This window comes from Vulpes lagopus, chromosome 7 (genome assembly GCF_018345385.1).
Source record: "Vulpes lagopus strain Blue_001 chromosome 7, ASM1834538v1, whole genome shotgun sequence".
Taxonomy (NCBI): Eukaryota; Metazoa; Chordata; class Mammalia; order Carnivora; family Canidae; genus Vulpes; species Vulpes lagopus.
Window position 1 is genome coordinate 124478731 of NC_054830.1, and position 16822 is coordinate 124495552.

Consider the following 16822-nt stretch of genomic DNA (forward strand, 5'->3'; position numbering starts at 1 on the left):
AATGTGGTTAAAACTATAAATGGTCTAGCTGGCTATGTTTCTGTCCAAGGACTCCACTATGCCCTGCAGCTCTGTGTAGCAAAACCTATGCTGTCTACTCCAAGTCTAACCATAACTAAGGAGGAGACCCAGGGAAACAGAGGGCTCTGGGTTCCTCCCACAAGCTGCTGGTGTTTGAACCTCCTGCGTTAACTTCTGAGAACACTCAAGGGAATTCAACCATAAAACAAACCAGTCACTCGGGTTGCCAGGGGGCAATAATAAGACTCACTGGTTCAACTTTAGGAGCTCTCCAGGCAGTTTTCCATACAGCAGGGCTAAAGGGGCAGGTGTGACAGGATCATGAGCTAGAAGCTGCCTGTGAAGCTCTGGCCAGGGTTCTCTAATCAGGTGCTGTGGCACTTTCCCCACTCCTGGCCCAAATGCCCCAATTAGGAGCTAACAAAGAGCAAGCTGAACAAACACATCAGGAAAAGAGCTCCCCTGGGAAAGAAATAAGTTCTTATTGATGCAAGCCTTGGAGCGGTTGAAGTCAAACGCCTGGGTACACTCAGCAAAGATTCCTGGAGGAAATGAGGTCTTGCTGAGTATGTGTGAGGACTGCCAAAGGAATCAAGGTGTCAGGTTATTCCAAAAGCTCCAGAGGACTGTTGTCTCTCCTATGCCAAAGGGCCAGGAATTGCTGAGAGTATCACGAGTGATAGGTAGAAGAGCACTCACAGGTGGTGTGATACGGGAGACCATGAAATCACACATATCATGCAACAGCTCTGCTTATTTAGGACAAAGTACAAAGTATATTAACAGGGAGAATAATATAATAATGTTAACTAAGGCCATTGGATGTATTTGCTATGGTATTAACTTTTTTGTTAGATAAGATTTTTTCTTCTCACACATGACTTCTTATCTTTGGACAAATACTGTTGTTTATTAGCCATAAATATTTTTATATATAATGAACAATAACCTTAAGGCAAAATACATGTTTCCTCTGCCCAAAGATTTTTCAAGAAATTATTCAATTACCTAATGCTGATTGGAAACACAAAATGTGCTATACACTTAAAGGATGGATAAAAGGAGGTATTAAGAAAACTCAAGGGATTTTTTTTTTAATAGCAAAACTGATTTTAGTCAAACTTTCCTTTAGGTACTAACCTGGTTAGCCAATTCTCTTACTTGGAATTCCTACAATTAAGTTGGTCATTACTTAATATTTATAGAGCACTTTGAAATGTCCTAGTGTTTAATAGCATTGCTTATGTTTTCTTTACAACATTCCCAAAAGGTGTAAGCAGTAAAAACTTCTCAGGAACAGAACAGGAAATTCTAAACTTCCATCAGAAAAGATATTTTTATAAGGCATTTTGGGTGGTGAACAGATTAAGGAAGTCAGCTGCTTATTCCTTTAACCAACTTAATTTCAAGTCAGTTCTGCCAACATTTATTTGAACTCAGCTGTGACAATAATCTTCCAGGGTTTAATTATGATTAATTACAGCAAAGCCTAGCAAGAAACTCGAGTTTAATAGAGAAGTCTTGAGATCAAGTCTCAAGTTGGAAGTACCTGGAGAGGTCAGTAATTCCAGAACAGCTCTGAAAGGCAGGCCATCTCTAGCAGATGGCAATTGATTTTAAAATGTTCCCCAAACCCTCCATTTTTCAAATCTATTCAGTTGAATGTCTTTTGGTACAGAAATAGCACTTTCCTATGTCCAATCAAAATCCAGGCTTTGGAATAAACCTATCTTCTCTGGTTCATATTCCTTGGAAACAGAGGAATTTGGTTAAAAGCCACTTATAAATTTAAAAAGCTATGACTTACTTTTTCAAGTAAATAAAGTGCCTGTCCTTTAAACCATATGACCTGCATTAAGTGTTTTACTTTCCACTTCCAGGCTCAATTGGGACTGATTAGAATAGCTTCTAGATCTCACACCCACAGCATAGATCGTCTTTAAAAAGAATGGTAAGAGTGATAGAAGTCCACTAAATATTGAACTCAAGAAAAACCACAAAGGCACCATTACAATGGAATTAATTTCAACAAGCATTTAATGAGTTTCTACTATGTGCTTAATAATGGGCAGTAGGCTGCTCAAGTAAAACAAACAGAAACTCCTTTTTATATTAAGGTTGAAATAAAGAAATAACAGCATATTTAACATTCCAATAAGTGAACAATGGCAAGAAAAATGCAAACTCTGTAGTGTAGACAGACTTAAGAGACAGGTCAACGTGAAGAAATACCCTAACATGAGAGATAGGACTTGAACTGAAACTTGAAAGAGTCCTCTATTTAAGAAAAGAAAGAGAAGTACATTCTCAATCAAGAAGGCAACAATTTAAGTAATTACTTAATTAGAATGGCCTAGTGTTAGGTTAACAATGGAAAATGTCTGCATTGAAGAGTTGTTCCCAGAGTGAGGGGAAGATTAAACTGAATAACTTACGGCAAATTATCCTTCAAGAATCTCATGGACAGGAGGTCTTTGTTCCATGTGTGAATTTTGAGCTGACTTTGAGAGTAAGTTAAAAAGACAGAACAATAAGCATTAATGTGGGAGGTCAGTAATCTAATACCTAATAAAGACTGGTGTAATAGATCTACCGAGAAACAAAGATGGGATAAGATGAAGAGGGTGTTTGGTGGAAGAATATTTTAAGACACAAGAGAAGAAAGTCAAATTAGATTGGGAAAATCCATTAAGGATTAAGTCTTTTAGTAAATAGAGAAATGAAGACAAAAAAATACCATAATGAAGGAATTTTTCTTATAAAATGAATATTCCTGGGGTATCCGGGTGTCTCAGTGGTGGAGTGTTGGCCTTTGGCTCAAGTTGTGATCTGGGGGTCCTGGGATGGATGGAGTCCTGCATTGGGCTTCCCATGGGGAGCCTACCTCTCCCTTTGACTATGTCTCTGCTTCTCTTTCTGTGTTTCTCATGAATAAATAAATAATTTTTTAAAAAAATAAAGTAAAAAAATAAAATGAATATTCCTTCTCTCCAACTATTGTGGAAATGACTCTTTAAACTCATCCTTAAGATTTCTTTGCTTCTTCACTCTCTTCTTAGTAACTCTACAAATTCTTCCTGGTTGGTGTATGTGTTCACCGGCTTTAACTCTTTCAAGCATACAACTTTAACTCTTTTCAAGCATACATACTTTTAATACAAATACGAGACCCATATTTACTTTTCTGTTGTTGGACTCTCTCTGCTGAATAGAGTTAGTAGATATTTCATAGACCATTCCTCATATTCACCACATCAAAACCAGAACTCCTAAGTTTAACCCAAATCCAGATCCTCCCCAGCCAACCTCTATGTTCTCTATTGCAAGGCTATCAAATGATTAAAGACTTCATTCTCTCTCACCAAATTCCTTATAGCAGCATCTCACTTAACTTCTCTGCCTCCAACTTCTGTCTTTAACATATATTTAAACCATCTGCTTGATATAGTCACTTCATTTCTACAAATGTGTAAATTTTTTTTGGCTCCATAAAACATATTCCAAATTTTATAGCACAACATCCAAGACGCTATTCTGTTTTTCCAGGGTTTCATTCCAGAAACCATCCAACCCTAGTGTCCTTCCACTTCCAGAATATGATCTGCACTTTCAAATATGGAGCCATGGCTATGGCTTTAGTCCATGTCTGAAAATCTTCCTCAAATCTGTTCTCTTGGAATATTTCTTACTACTTTTAAAACAAGCTCAGAAAACATCTACTCCTTTGACCACTCATCCAAATTTAATCAGTAATTCCTCTAAATGACCACTATACTCAAATATAGTTCTACAGGTAATTTATTGAGTAACTGCTATTTATTTTTATTTTTAGATTTTATTTAAATTCAAGTTAGTTAACATACAGTGTATTATTAATTCAGGGATAGAATTTAGTGATTTATCAGTTGCCTGTAACACCCCTCATTACATCAACTGCCCTCCTTAATATCCATCATCCAGTTACCCCATCCCCTCACCCACCTCCCCTCTAGCAACTGTCAGTTTATTCCCTATTGTTAAGAGTCTCTTATGGTTTGCCTCCCTCTTCATTTTTATCTTATTTTTCCTTCACTTCCTCTATGTTCATCAGTCTTGTTTCTTAAATTCCACATATAAGTAAAATCATATGGTATTTTTCTCTGACTGACCTATTTTGCCCAGTATAATAGACTCTAAATCTATGCACCTCATTGCAAATGGCAAGATTTCATCCTTTTTGATGGTTGAGTAATATTCCATTGTGTATATATACCACATCATCTTTACCCATTCATCAGTTGATGGACTTCTGAGTCTTTTCCACATTTTGGCTATTGTGGACATTGCTGCTATAAACATTGGGGTCCATGTGTCTCTTTGAATCACTATTTTTGTAGCCTTTGGATAAATACCTAGTAGTGCAATTGCTGGGATGTAGGGTAGTTCTATGCAACCACTATATTTATATATCATTCCATTGGAACCTTATCAAACTGTAAGATTGATGGCCTATAGGTTTCAGACACACAGGTGCTCAATAAATGTTATGAGATTTTACTTGTGGCCTTTCCTGAAACCTACAGAAAGATTATAATTGCCTGAAAGAGAGTATTTTCTAAAGTAAAAATTTTAGGTACTTGTCCATTTTTTAATGAATATCTAATTTTTTTGCTTGTGATATCCTTTCTATTCTTCTAATCATACTCTGTATGATGCCAGTCCCTTAGGCACCAGCCCCCCCCCCCTACATACACACGCACACACACACACAAATACACACAAACAAAGCAAAAAAAAAAAAGTCAATCTAATGGTTCCTACAAGGAAAAAAAAAAAAAAAAACAAAGAAATTGAGCACCACTGTGGTGCTATGAACATAAGATGTTCTATACACCTTGTTTACGTAAATTTCTGATACAACTAGTTAATATAAGGACACTGGAAAGAATATTTATGTAAAGTAGAAATATGAGACTCCAACATAGTTTAGGGTTTTTAGGAAAAGTAGATGTTATTGTTCAGGCAGTGGAGTCAGACAAAGAAAACGATGTCTAGCTTTTAAAGACTCACATACTTCATTGGCTGTTAGGAAAATTAAATAGAAGAATGCAGGCAGAAAAGCTGGCATATAGTTACCTAACCTGATTGTTACTCTGATTGTAATTGCATTATCTATAAACTGTGGAAGAGAGAAGAGAGCATGGGCTAGTGAATCAGATGAATCCAAGTTTAAATGTTTGCCAGCTGTGTGATCTAGGATGATTATTTAACTTCACTAAACCTTGCTTTTTTTCCTACTGTATCTATAATCAACATTAGATACAACTTTCTAGTTTTAAAATGAGACAGATATTGCAACTAGCATGAAAACGCACACAGAGGATATAAAATAAGGTTGGTTCTCTTCCCTTTCCCTCATGTAAAAGGCCAATTTTTCACTTATATTTTTATAATGTAATTTTTTAAAGATGTAATAGATTCTTTACTAATTACATCGGAATTTAACAGCCTACTTACTCATAATAGATGTAAGTGTCTTAGTGTTCGCCCTGGCTAGAAACCTTTCACTAAAATGGTGTTTAGGTTATAATCTTTCTAAAATCAACAATAAACAAGCAGAAATGTCCACTTAATGGGACACAGGATTATGCTATTACACTAAGAGATTTTAAAGTAAAGCCTCAGGGGATCCCTGGGTGGCTCAGCGGTCTAGCGCCTGCCTTTGGCCCAGGGCGCGATCCTCGAGTCCGGCTCCCAGCATGGAGCCTGCTTCTCCCTCTGCCTGTGTCTGCCTCTCTCTCTCTGTCTCTGTGTGTGTCTATCATGAATAGATAAATAAATAAATCTTAAAAAGAAAAAAATAAAAAATAAAGCTCGTGTGATTATACATTAAGTAGCTCAAATCTTTTTAAAGCTCCAACAATCCCAACAAAACTAAAAACAAAACAAAACAAAAACCCACCATGGATCCCTGTCATCACCAACCTGCCAATGTATTTCCAATACCATCTAAATTTAATTAAAGGAGAGTAAAGTCTTGCAAAAACAAAAACAAAAACAAAAACAAATTCCTTTTTAAAGATTTTATTTATTTATTCATGAGAGACATAGAGAGAGAAGCAGAGACACAGACAGAGGGAGAAGCAGGCTCCATGCAGGGAGCCTGACACAGGACTCCATCCCCGGGCTCCGGGATCCTGCCCTGGGCTGAAGGTGGCATTAAACCACTGAGCCACCAGGGCTGCCCCAATTTTCATTTTTTAAATCCTACTCTTGGCAATTGAGACATACACCCCTTGTATTTTTCACCAATTTTTAAAAAATGGAGAGGCAAGTGTGGAACATTAGGCAGTGGAAAAACTTTACCTGTTTTTACCAAAGTGGTTAAATTTACTTTTGTGACCTACACATTCCTAGTTGCCACATTATACACAGTTGAGCTAAAGCAATGCTAACTAAACATTTTTCTTCATAATTCAAGAACTCAGAATGTCCTAAATAATCGGCCATACTGTGTCTTATCCCAATGGAATCAGTGCTTTGAGAGGATTAAATAGTGACTTTTTTTTTTTAAACCAATTCTAAGGGCGTGTAAATATGTAATTGTTAGACATTCTTTCTAGGCAGGCTTGACAGACCTCTCTCACTCTGAATTTATTTATTTATTTATTTTAATTCAGGTCAACTTATTGTCAAAAATGGAAGATGTCATCAAGTCTTCCATTTCCCTTATCAGAACCTACTTCCTTCTGCATCTCCTCTCCTGCAAGTCTCATTTATTACAGTTGGAAAAGTTAATTTTGATTAATGACCTAATTTGAAGAAAAAAATGAGTTTGATTAATCAACATTTTCCAGCAAAGTGTCAGTTTTGGAATAAGTCCTCCTTGTGGCAATTTGTAGGTATTTATGATGTCTAAGTACCTGCTAGGCTTCCTAAATACACTAATTATATATCATGGTTCATTGCTTAAAAAGTGTTTTGCATACCTTTACAGAGAAACAATGTAATGCAAAATATATCAATAATACAGCCTTTCTCACAAGACATAGTTTTTGTAAAGCTGAATCATTACCTTTACCTCCTGTGAGTACTGAGTAATACTGGCATGGATATGACTGGCATAGTATCCATCTGAGGGACACCATTTGCTGCTAACTGCAAATTCTCCTCTTCTTATTGTTTAAGTTATTGTCTTGGTGTCCGGATTTCATCAGTTTGACTACATTATGTCAACTTGCGATCAGCTAACAATCAGAAACTACTTCAAATACCTTAAACTATTAAGTTGGAGAGCATTTGTTAAAAGCTTCTATCTATAGACACATCTTCATTGCTCCATCAGGCAGCTTGCAAGTCTGCCCTAGCCTTCACTTCCTCATTGCTCAGAGCCTCAGGGTCAGCCAGAGGGGAATGATTAGTGACCTCTTCAAGTCGTTCCGTGGGAACCAGCACAGCTCTGCCCATGTAAGTGTCCTTTTACATTCCCAGGTATGTAACAGAAGACCTTTCCAAAGTCCCCATGAACACTTCATGTACCAATTTTTCCTTGAAAATTTTTGGTCAGCTTCTTATTAGTACCAACTAATAATTTATTTATCAATGCCTGAGCCATCTGCAGTATTAATGAATTTCTGCTAATTTTTTTTTCACAAATGCTCTAGGAACATGGCTAAAGAGAGGATACAGCTATTGGCACATATCAAGTGCTGAGTCCAGTCAAACAGAGACAAGCCCTGACAATGGACTTTTTCAGGGAACCACCATACAAGTCAAACAGAGACAATTTTTCCACTTGAGGGTTTTGGTGAGCTACAAACCTGTTCTATCCTTTCAATGGCTGCCAGACTACTCATTTTCACAGCTAGCATGGTTGCAAAGCTTTTGGTTTCAAAAACAACATAGTCTGGGAAGAGGGAACTGGGAAAACACCACAAGGTTTGCTACTCTTACTGAGATTCCACTATTTTTCTTGAAAAAACACTCCTTAAATTGTTGCAAGCCTTTGTCTAATTTCCAGAGTTCCAGAAAGATAATTTTGACACTATTTGCTGGTCATCACTTGGAGGGTAGGTTTGGAAGATTCCTTACTCCACAGTCTGAAGTACATCACCATAAATATTAGGTTTGTGGCTTTGAGTTCAATGTGTTTCTTTTTTTCCTTCCTTAAATATTTATAGAAAACTTCCTAAACTGTCCTTAGTTTTATAGTCTGGATTTTTAAAAATCAATAAAAGCAAAAAGAAGACATCCTATGAGTTGCTTATAATGTCATCATGAATCTCCATGGGTGAGCACCATGGGTGAGCACCACGGGTGAGCACCAAGGGTGCTCTTCGCTGCAAAAATACGCCTTAGATGTTGTAAAAATATAGAAGTGGCAGTGATCTTAGCAATTCTCTATCCCATTTCACCATTTAAAAATGTGAGCACAAAGAATTCCACAATTTTGTATTAATCACAACAGAAACAGCCAGAGGTATTAGTAGAAAATGGCATTTCTTTGCTTCAACTAAACGATTACTCTTCTCTATCCTTCAGTCTCAATTTTAAAATAGGTTAGTGAATGAACACCTTTATTAAATGCTGTAGATAAATTAACCATGCTGTAACACATGGAAGGTAGATCTAACCGGGAAACGATGTGATTTTTGCTTATGAATTTATAACCTAAGAAATATTTAGGATGTATGTGCCTGAAAAATAAAAATACATGATTAAAATATCCAAAATTGCAAATTATATAGGAACCCAACTATTTAAATTTGTGGATTTTTTCCAAGTGATTGGAATAAAAATTATAGTCGTAATGAGGCACCCAGGAAAAGACATGTATGGCTAATTCATTAATTTGGGCTATAAAAGACACCTTCAATCCAATTCATGGCAGCCATATTGCCCAGAACAAGTCTTTCCCAAATTCTTCAGCTAGTCATGTTGTGATGGCCCTTTATTCTTGGTTTCTTATAGTACTTACCTATTACTTAATGGTGTAATGTATCTCTTTATCTACTTGCCTTTCCCAGTACATTATGTTCACCTCTGAATCAGCCACTCTGGATCCCCAAAATCAAAAAGAGACAAATGGTATTTATCTAACATTGTTATTCAAATGGATGAATGAAATAATGCTTGAATTTACCTTCTACTTTGCTTGGGCAAATAGAGACTGAAAATAGATATAATCTCATTAATTTTATCCTGGAGATTGAGTGGATCTAGGCAATAGATTGTGTTTCTTAAAGTTCAGGAGTATGCTGAATTCAGCTCCATGAGATAAAGGGACAACTAAAAAAGAAGAAAAAATGCCAGGAATTTGTTGCTTTCGATAAATGCAGGTACCAGAACTATGCCTGGGAGAGTCTGTGAATGAATGAACTACTTGCATCAGGAAACTCAACTCCCCCCTACGCAGAAATAGCAAGTCCAGAAAACAAGCTATGGATGAAGAAGAATCTTATTCTTTATCCTGATGTCATGCTACTGGTGTTTGGTTTTTGTTTTTCCGTAGGCTCCACACCCAATGTGGGGCTTGAACTCATGACCCTGAGATCAAGAACTGCATACTCTGCTGACTGAGCCAACTAGGTGCCCCAAGCCATTTGCTTTTGTACAAAAGATAAATAAAAGGTATTCTCAACCAATGTCACATAACCACTTAAGATTACTTTTAAATTTGGCTTTACCAAATTTAACATCAAGAAAGTAAAATAAATAAAAAATTAAAAAGCACCACAAAGTCTGCTAATCTTACTAAATGAACACGATTCAGTGGCAGAAATGAAGCCAAAGGATTTCATTTGTTGTGAATTAGCTGAGAAACTTTTCTGTTCACATCCACAACTTAGCATAATAAGAGATATAACCTGGGATGCCTGGGAGGCTCAGTGGTTGAGAATCTGCGTTTGGCTCAGGGTGTGATCCCAGAATCCTGGGATCAAGTCCCACTTTGGGCTCCTGGCAGGGAGCCTGCTTCTCCCTCTGCCGTGTCTCTGTCTCTTTCTCTCTCTGTCTCTCTGTCTCTCATGAATAAACAAATACATAAAATCTTTCTTAAAAAATGAGAAATATAACCTGAAGTAACAAAAGCAGACAAAAACCATATGAAGTTGGATAAAACAGATACGTAAAGACAAAATGAAACGGAAAGCTGAAAAGGGCTTTTCTAATCATTAAATAATGGAATTATTCAGCTAATGAGTCCTTATTAACTAAGGAAATTAATGAATTAAACTCATTTTCAAACCTAAGAGTGAACTGTAAATACAGTATTTTCACTTCTATGATAAGAATAGTCCTTTAAGAAATTGGTCTCTTGTGAAAAACCCATGAGGACTATACATTGATAAAGCTGTTTCACATTATATTATCTATATGTTTCACCCATTATTGAAAAAAAAAAAGCCACATCATCTATTCTGAGCCCAAGTCGGCCTCATTAAAATTAGATAGTTATATATTATTTGATATTGCTCTGGGAGCACTCACCAACTCATGGTTGCTATTAAATACTATCCAATTTTTTTAAAAATATTTTATTTATTTATTAATGAGAGACATACAGAGAGAGAGAGAGAGGCAGAGACACAGGCAGAAGGAGAAGCAGGGAGCCCGACGTGGGACTCCATCCCGGTCTCCAGGATCACGCCCCGGGCTGAAGGCGGCGCTAAACCGCTGAGCCACTGCGGCCGCCCTATCCAAATTTTTTATTATTTTCAGGTTCCCAACATTCTGTCTTCAGTAATTCACTTGGTTTTACTTTAATGTAATCCAATAATGCAAGATTTCATGGGGAAATAAGTCCCTAAAGTGTTCTCTATGGCTCCTTATGCACATTTTGATGAAAAAAAAAAAAGTGAGAGTTTGTTACTTTGCTCTCAGTCAAGCTGCTTCAATTTCTCTATATGAAAGGACTTCCCTCTTTTTTTTTTATTTTAGCAAATATGTGTATGCACGATTCCTGGAAATGGTAAAGACAATTGTGCATATACTGATGGGAAATCCTTTACCTTGAGACTAACATAGCAAAGGACAAAATCAAAAGATTCATTTGTAATGCATGTTGTATTATGACCACAGAGGTCCAATCACAAAATGCTCATTTTTAATTTCTTTAAAGCTTTGTTTCATCTACCTATGCTAGATGCTTTGATTTTTTCATTTCTTTCCTAATTTTTCTCCCAAATGTATCTCAACATAAATGGATGCCAAGGGTCAAGCTGATAAACCATCATCTAGAGAAAGCCAAAGCAAAATACAATGTGGTTAGAAGCATCAAACAATGAATTAGGGAATATCAAAATAAAATTTTGGCAAAATTTCATTGCTGCTTTGAAGTTTTCATTCTTTCAGAACTGAAAAATCTGAATGCTTCTTCCCTAATTTTCTATGTGATGTTATGTATGGCTGAGATTGTCCACACTATACACCAGGTCACTCTAGAGAAACACTTTCCAAAAGATAAGAAAGAGGAGGCATGAAGAAAGGAAAAGAAAGGGAGGGAGGGGACAAAGAACCAAGGGAGCTAAAAATAGGAAGCGAGGGATCCCTGGGTGGCGCAGCGGTTTAGCGCCTGCCTTTGGCCCAGGGCGCGATCCTGGAGACCCCGGATCGAGTCCCACGTCGGGCTCCCGGGGCATGGAGCCAGCTTCTCCCTCTGCCTGTGTCTCTGCCTCTCTCTCTCTCTCTCTCTCTCTCTCTCTCCCTGTGTGTGACTATCATAAATAAATAAAAATTTAAAAAAAAAAAAAAAGGAAGCCAGCAAGCAAAGTCTCAGGAAGCTACAACAGTCAACAGGACTGTGCTGAGTGCATTATGGCACAGCACATTTTCATCTCTTATGCCCATTTTCTCCCAAAGTACAACGAATAGCAACAACAAAAAAACTGACACTTCCAGAAATCCAAACTTTGAAACACTAAGAAGTTGGGCAAACAAACATACAAAAAACACTGTAGTGCACTGTGTTTTTTAAATATGTTTTTCAAAATGATATGACAGGAACACAACTCCCCCACCACCACCACCACAACTACCTTTGAGAGAATCATGAAGATTTGGGGGTACCTGGAAACAAAGATACGGTCCAGGGTTCATTCTACTTAATTATTGTTTTTGTATATACCTGTGAGCTTGAGGTCAAAATGAAACTTTGAACAACTTATCTAGAAAGAAAGAGGGAAATGTATAAACATGGGGAAAAAAATGGAGGGGCTTTCCTCAGTTAAGAGCCATCTGTGGAAAGTGGAATGTTAGAAGAAGTTTTTGCAGAATGCAAAGATTTGCTGTCTTTAATTTTTACAAGATAGTTTGTCTTATTTCCTCCCAAATTCTACTGAGAGCTCAGCAATAAAATTTATGTAACTTAGCCAGAATAATTTATCTTTCCATCTCTGTTATAGCTTACAGTCATTAACAAAGTCTATTTTTCCCTGCCATGTCACCTCTGCACTGATTTCTCTCATTTAAACAAGAACACACCTGATTAAGGAGCAGATGTCTTGTCCCTGGGTGGTTGTTTTATTTTTACTTAACTACTGTATTGCAGAAAAGAGGCTAAATTTGCTAATGAGATAACATCACTTTAGTTAGATAACTGCACTGGTCTTTTCCACTTGTTACAAGCCAAGTGTCATATTCCATATATAAAACCAAAATGATGCCATTACCAAAATGAGCTGAGAGATTTACAGGAAAAAGCTCTGGCCTTCAACACAGAAATCTTTAACCAGCTGAGTTACCTTGGAAATTTGCCTTAACTGCTTCCATGGTCAGGTTCTTAATCTGTGACACAAATTTGATAATACTGACCTCTCAGGGTTGCTACGGAAGTAGGGCTACATTGGGCTATGCTTCCCATAGAATTATTCAACAGTAGTATATATTGTAACTAAAAGTTGCATGAACCCAAGAATGGAATGACTCTTCTTGTCCTATAGGAGTTAAAACTCCCAACCGTATGGCCCTCAAAACACACAGGGAGATCACTTTAAAGAATCCAAAGCCAGGACCCATCATTACATTTAGAAAGCAAGGGAGCTATAGCATTGCAGAATTATTCTTACGTCTAGGTTTATTAATCAGCTGGTCTTAAGGAGAGAACAGTTTAGGAATAAATGTCTTCAAAATTAAGAGAAAATAAAACATGCAAGAGTTAAAGAATGTAAGATAAATAAATATGCAAGCAAAGGCAAAGAACTATTTATGATGTGGAATTTTTTTCAGAAAGAAAAAAACACATTGCCTCATAACAAAAAAAATGAAGAAACAAGACAGATACTCTGAGGCTGTATAAATTCTACAAAATAGAGATCTTGACCTTTATAAAATTTAAAAATTCATTGTAGAATAACAGAGTGGCAAAAGCCAAGTGCCTGCTGCATTATGAAAACACGTATGGTGGTCTGAAAGGTGAAACATAAGCTTACAAGTCAAAAAGGAAGTTCCATTACCAGAGAGCAAAGAAGTATTTTTAATTCCCTAATTGTAGTACTGACACCCACAGCCTCCTGTGGGTTCCACTGATGGTAAGAGTTGAGAACTTTATTGTCATCATAGAAAGAAAGGTAGCTAATAATGCAAAAGAAGAGGGCCAGGTGTTATGCACCCTGTTGGCTACAGGACCAAAGAAATTGAGGTAGGCACCTGCTCTTCATTCAACCCTCTACTACCCCTCTATCACCTCTTTGAAAGTAAAGTAAGGTGTCTCTTAGCCATAAAGTATCTGTGCTGAAATGTCCTAAGTACTATGTACTAGTACCTAAGTATCACATAGATAAAGCCACTGTCCTATTACACAATCTTTTCAACCAAAATAAAGATTGATATTTCATAATTTATTTGGATCTTACAAATAAATTTTGAGCATTTTTAAAAACCACACTTAAGACAAATGATGTTATTTTATATAATCAAATATTTGAGGATATCGAGTAACTGAAACACATGCATCTTATTGATTTGATGTTTAAGTAGGAAGAGATGCTATTGCTTATACTTCCTTTAAACACTTAAAGGTTTTAAAGGTAAGAAGAAAATGCTTCAAAATATAGTTTGGATTTTGCTGAATGCAAAGCTTTTAAGAAATGTGTTTGAAGTTAATGAGTCCTGAAACTTTCTCCACTCCTAAGAAGAAATAGTTGAGTCAATGCTAACAGAAAGCTATCTCTTCCAAGAGCACCATGCAGATAAATGTTAGAGTCTTAGAAATAATGATGTTAATTTACAAAATCCTACCATGGCCTTATAATCTGTCATCATAGCTTCTCCCTCTTAAGACAAGGGAAGGGATTTGAATGTGCAAAACAGATAACTAAGAGACAAAGTAACATACTGTTATCCATCTGTGAGATTTATGCCAGCAGAAGGAAATGGAGCTTGGGGTGAACCAGTCCAGAGGTAGACATGCATCACTGACTGAAAATGATTTTGGGGTGGGCTGGAAAGTGATCAACAGATAGGATAGCAAGATATTTCTGTCAGATGTATTGCTAAATGTACAGAACTGCTCTTGTACACTCTTTAAACTTGAATTTCTTCATTATGCATAGCAAAACCCAAAATGCCTCATCACATTAAAGATTTGTTCTCCAGGGCCTAAATGGTGCTGTGGAAAGAGTGTCTTTACAGGTTTATATACAATGTTCTGACGGCTGTACAATTATTTGTGGCTTATGACAATGCACTTTTAAACCAGTCCAGAAAGTTGACCTTTTGTAGCTCATTTTGTGTGTCTGTGTGTTTTGAAATAACTTATATGTACCCTGTTTCCTTAGTTAATTGTAATGTTGGTTCACTGCAGTAATAAAATGGTTATATATTGAGTATCTGGGATGGACCACTCTGCAGTGTTATATTATAACTGTTTATAACTTTGTAATGCCTTCATAAATGTGATTCATTACACTAATAAACATGCAAGACAACTGCAGCATCTTGCTGTTTCTTTGCCCAAATTGCTTTGGCCTTGATACTCAGACATGACTTTCACCTTCACCTTGAACAGAATCATAGAATGTGTATGATTTGATTTCACAGAATTATTTCAGTTTATACTTCCCAAAATTATAGAATCTCATAAAAAAGTAGATTATAACAGGACGTGTTCGAATCACTTATAATTTAAAAAATATATCCCTTATGGGAGAATATAGAAATTATCAAAAGGTGAGAAAGCAGGACCTCTAGTTTTAAAAGTTTAAAAAAAAAAACAGAAATTATTTATACCATAGACAAGAAGATTGTTAGCAAGTTACCTGCTTTTCAATAAACAAAAGGTGTTGAGAGAGAACAGGTCAAATAGAGAATATTTTTCCTCTATTTCTAGTACAGATAGAAATTAATGAAATCAAATTGTAGTGGAGTTTTTGGTGAGGGAGGGAAAGAAGGCAACGTTTCTGTTTTCAATGTTTATGATTACTTGTACTATTAAAAGCATTATAGAAAAAGGCACTGTAAATATTCTGTTGAGATCTTTAAAAATAGAGTTCCATTAGTAAAGAATTATCTAGTCTTTTTTTTTTTTTTTTCTAACGTAGAGAATAACTGAATGGTCCGTGTCTGGCTTCAATAAACAGTTTTGTGGAAATTCCCAGCTTCTCACAGTCCTGTGTTAAAGCTTTAACATCTCCAATTAACATCAACAAGTTACAAAAAAAGATCTGTAAAAGAAAAGCAAGATATTGGGACTCTTTCTCATTCATAAATGCAATTAACCTGCAATGTCTAGTATTTGTCCTGAGCAATTAGGACAACTGAGCTTTAACCTAGTCCCATCCCACATGTGTCACCTCTATATAATGGTATGGGGTGGAGTCACACTTGATTTTCTGATTGGTCTGCAGTCTAGTCTGCCTGACTGGCTTGATATTTTCCTCTCCTTTCTATCAATCTCAAATTCAGGGTTTGTACGATACTTCTTATATTCATAGTTTCTAGGCAGGGTCCTTCCTAATCATAGGGACTACCAAAAATCCAATTGTCAGATGCCTGACATTTTCTATTTGTAAAATAGAAATAAAACTTGCCTTGCAGAGTTTTTCTGAGAGGTAAATAAAGTTTTATGAGATAAAGTATATATAGCTGCAATTTAGTAAATGCTCTAATCATCACTTCTTTCCTCCCTAGGCTCCCAACCACTAACACAGACTCTAAGCTTTAATGACATACCTTTACCAGTACAACAGACCTCACTTAGTCATTGACAATCGCTAAAGTACACTAAGCCCTCTGAACTGGGATATTAGGTCATTTGGTCATGTCTATGCTCTTTTAGACCTTCCAATTTCAACTGTTCTTAGTTTCCTCAAACATTTCCCTATAAGCCCACCACTTAGGCGTCAGTGTGCAATACAACTGAATCAGGCCAGGATAAGATAACATTCTATAATAATAAAAACATGTACAAAGTTCTGAGTCCAATTAGGATGTGAAAGAATGAGGAAGACTGACATTACATGAAATGATAAAAGTTCCTCAGGCTAAAAAGCAGTAGCAGTATGTTGTGGTGTTTGACCATTTGCAGTTATAATAATATTAACAAAAATAGCAAAGAGGATGGGATGCTAAATAAAACTACTGTGGTAATTTTTTTACATTGTGAGTAAAAAGACACTGAATTATTTCAAGACAGACTATGCTTGTTTAAGCAAATGCATTCTAGTCTATAGAGTAAGCACTGGCAAATAAGTAAGTGAATAGAAACAAAAAAAGATATAAAATAGAATACGTAAAAAGACATAATTAATGCAAAAGCAAGTAGATAAGAATCTCAAGAACAAAAAGAAATTGGATAAAAACTAATAGCCAGATGGTAGATTTAAAC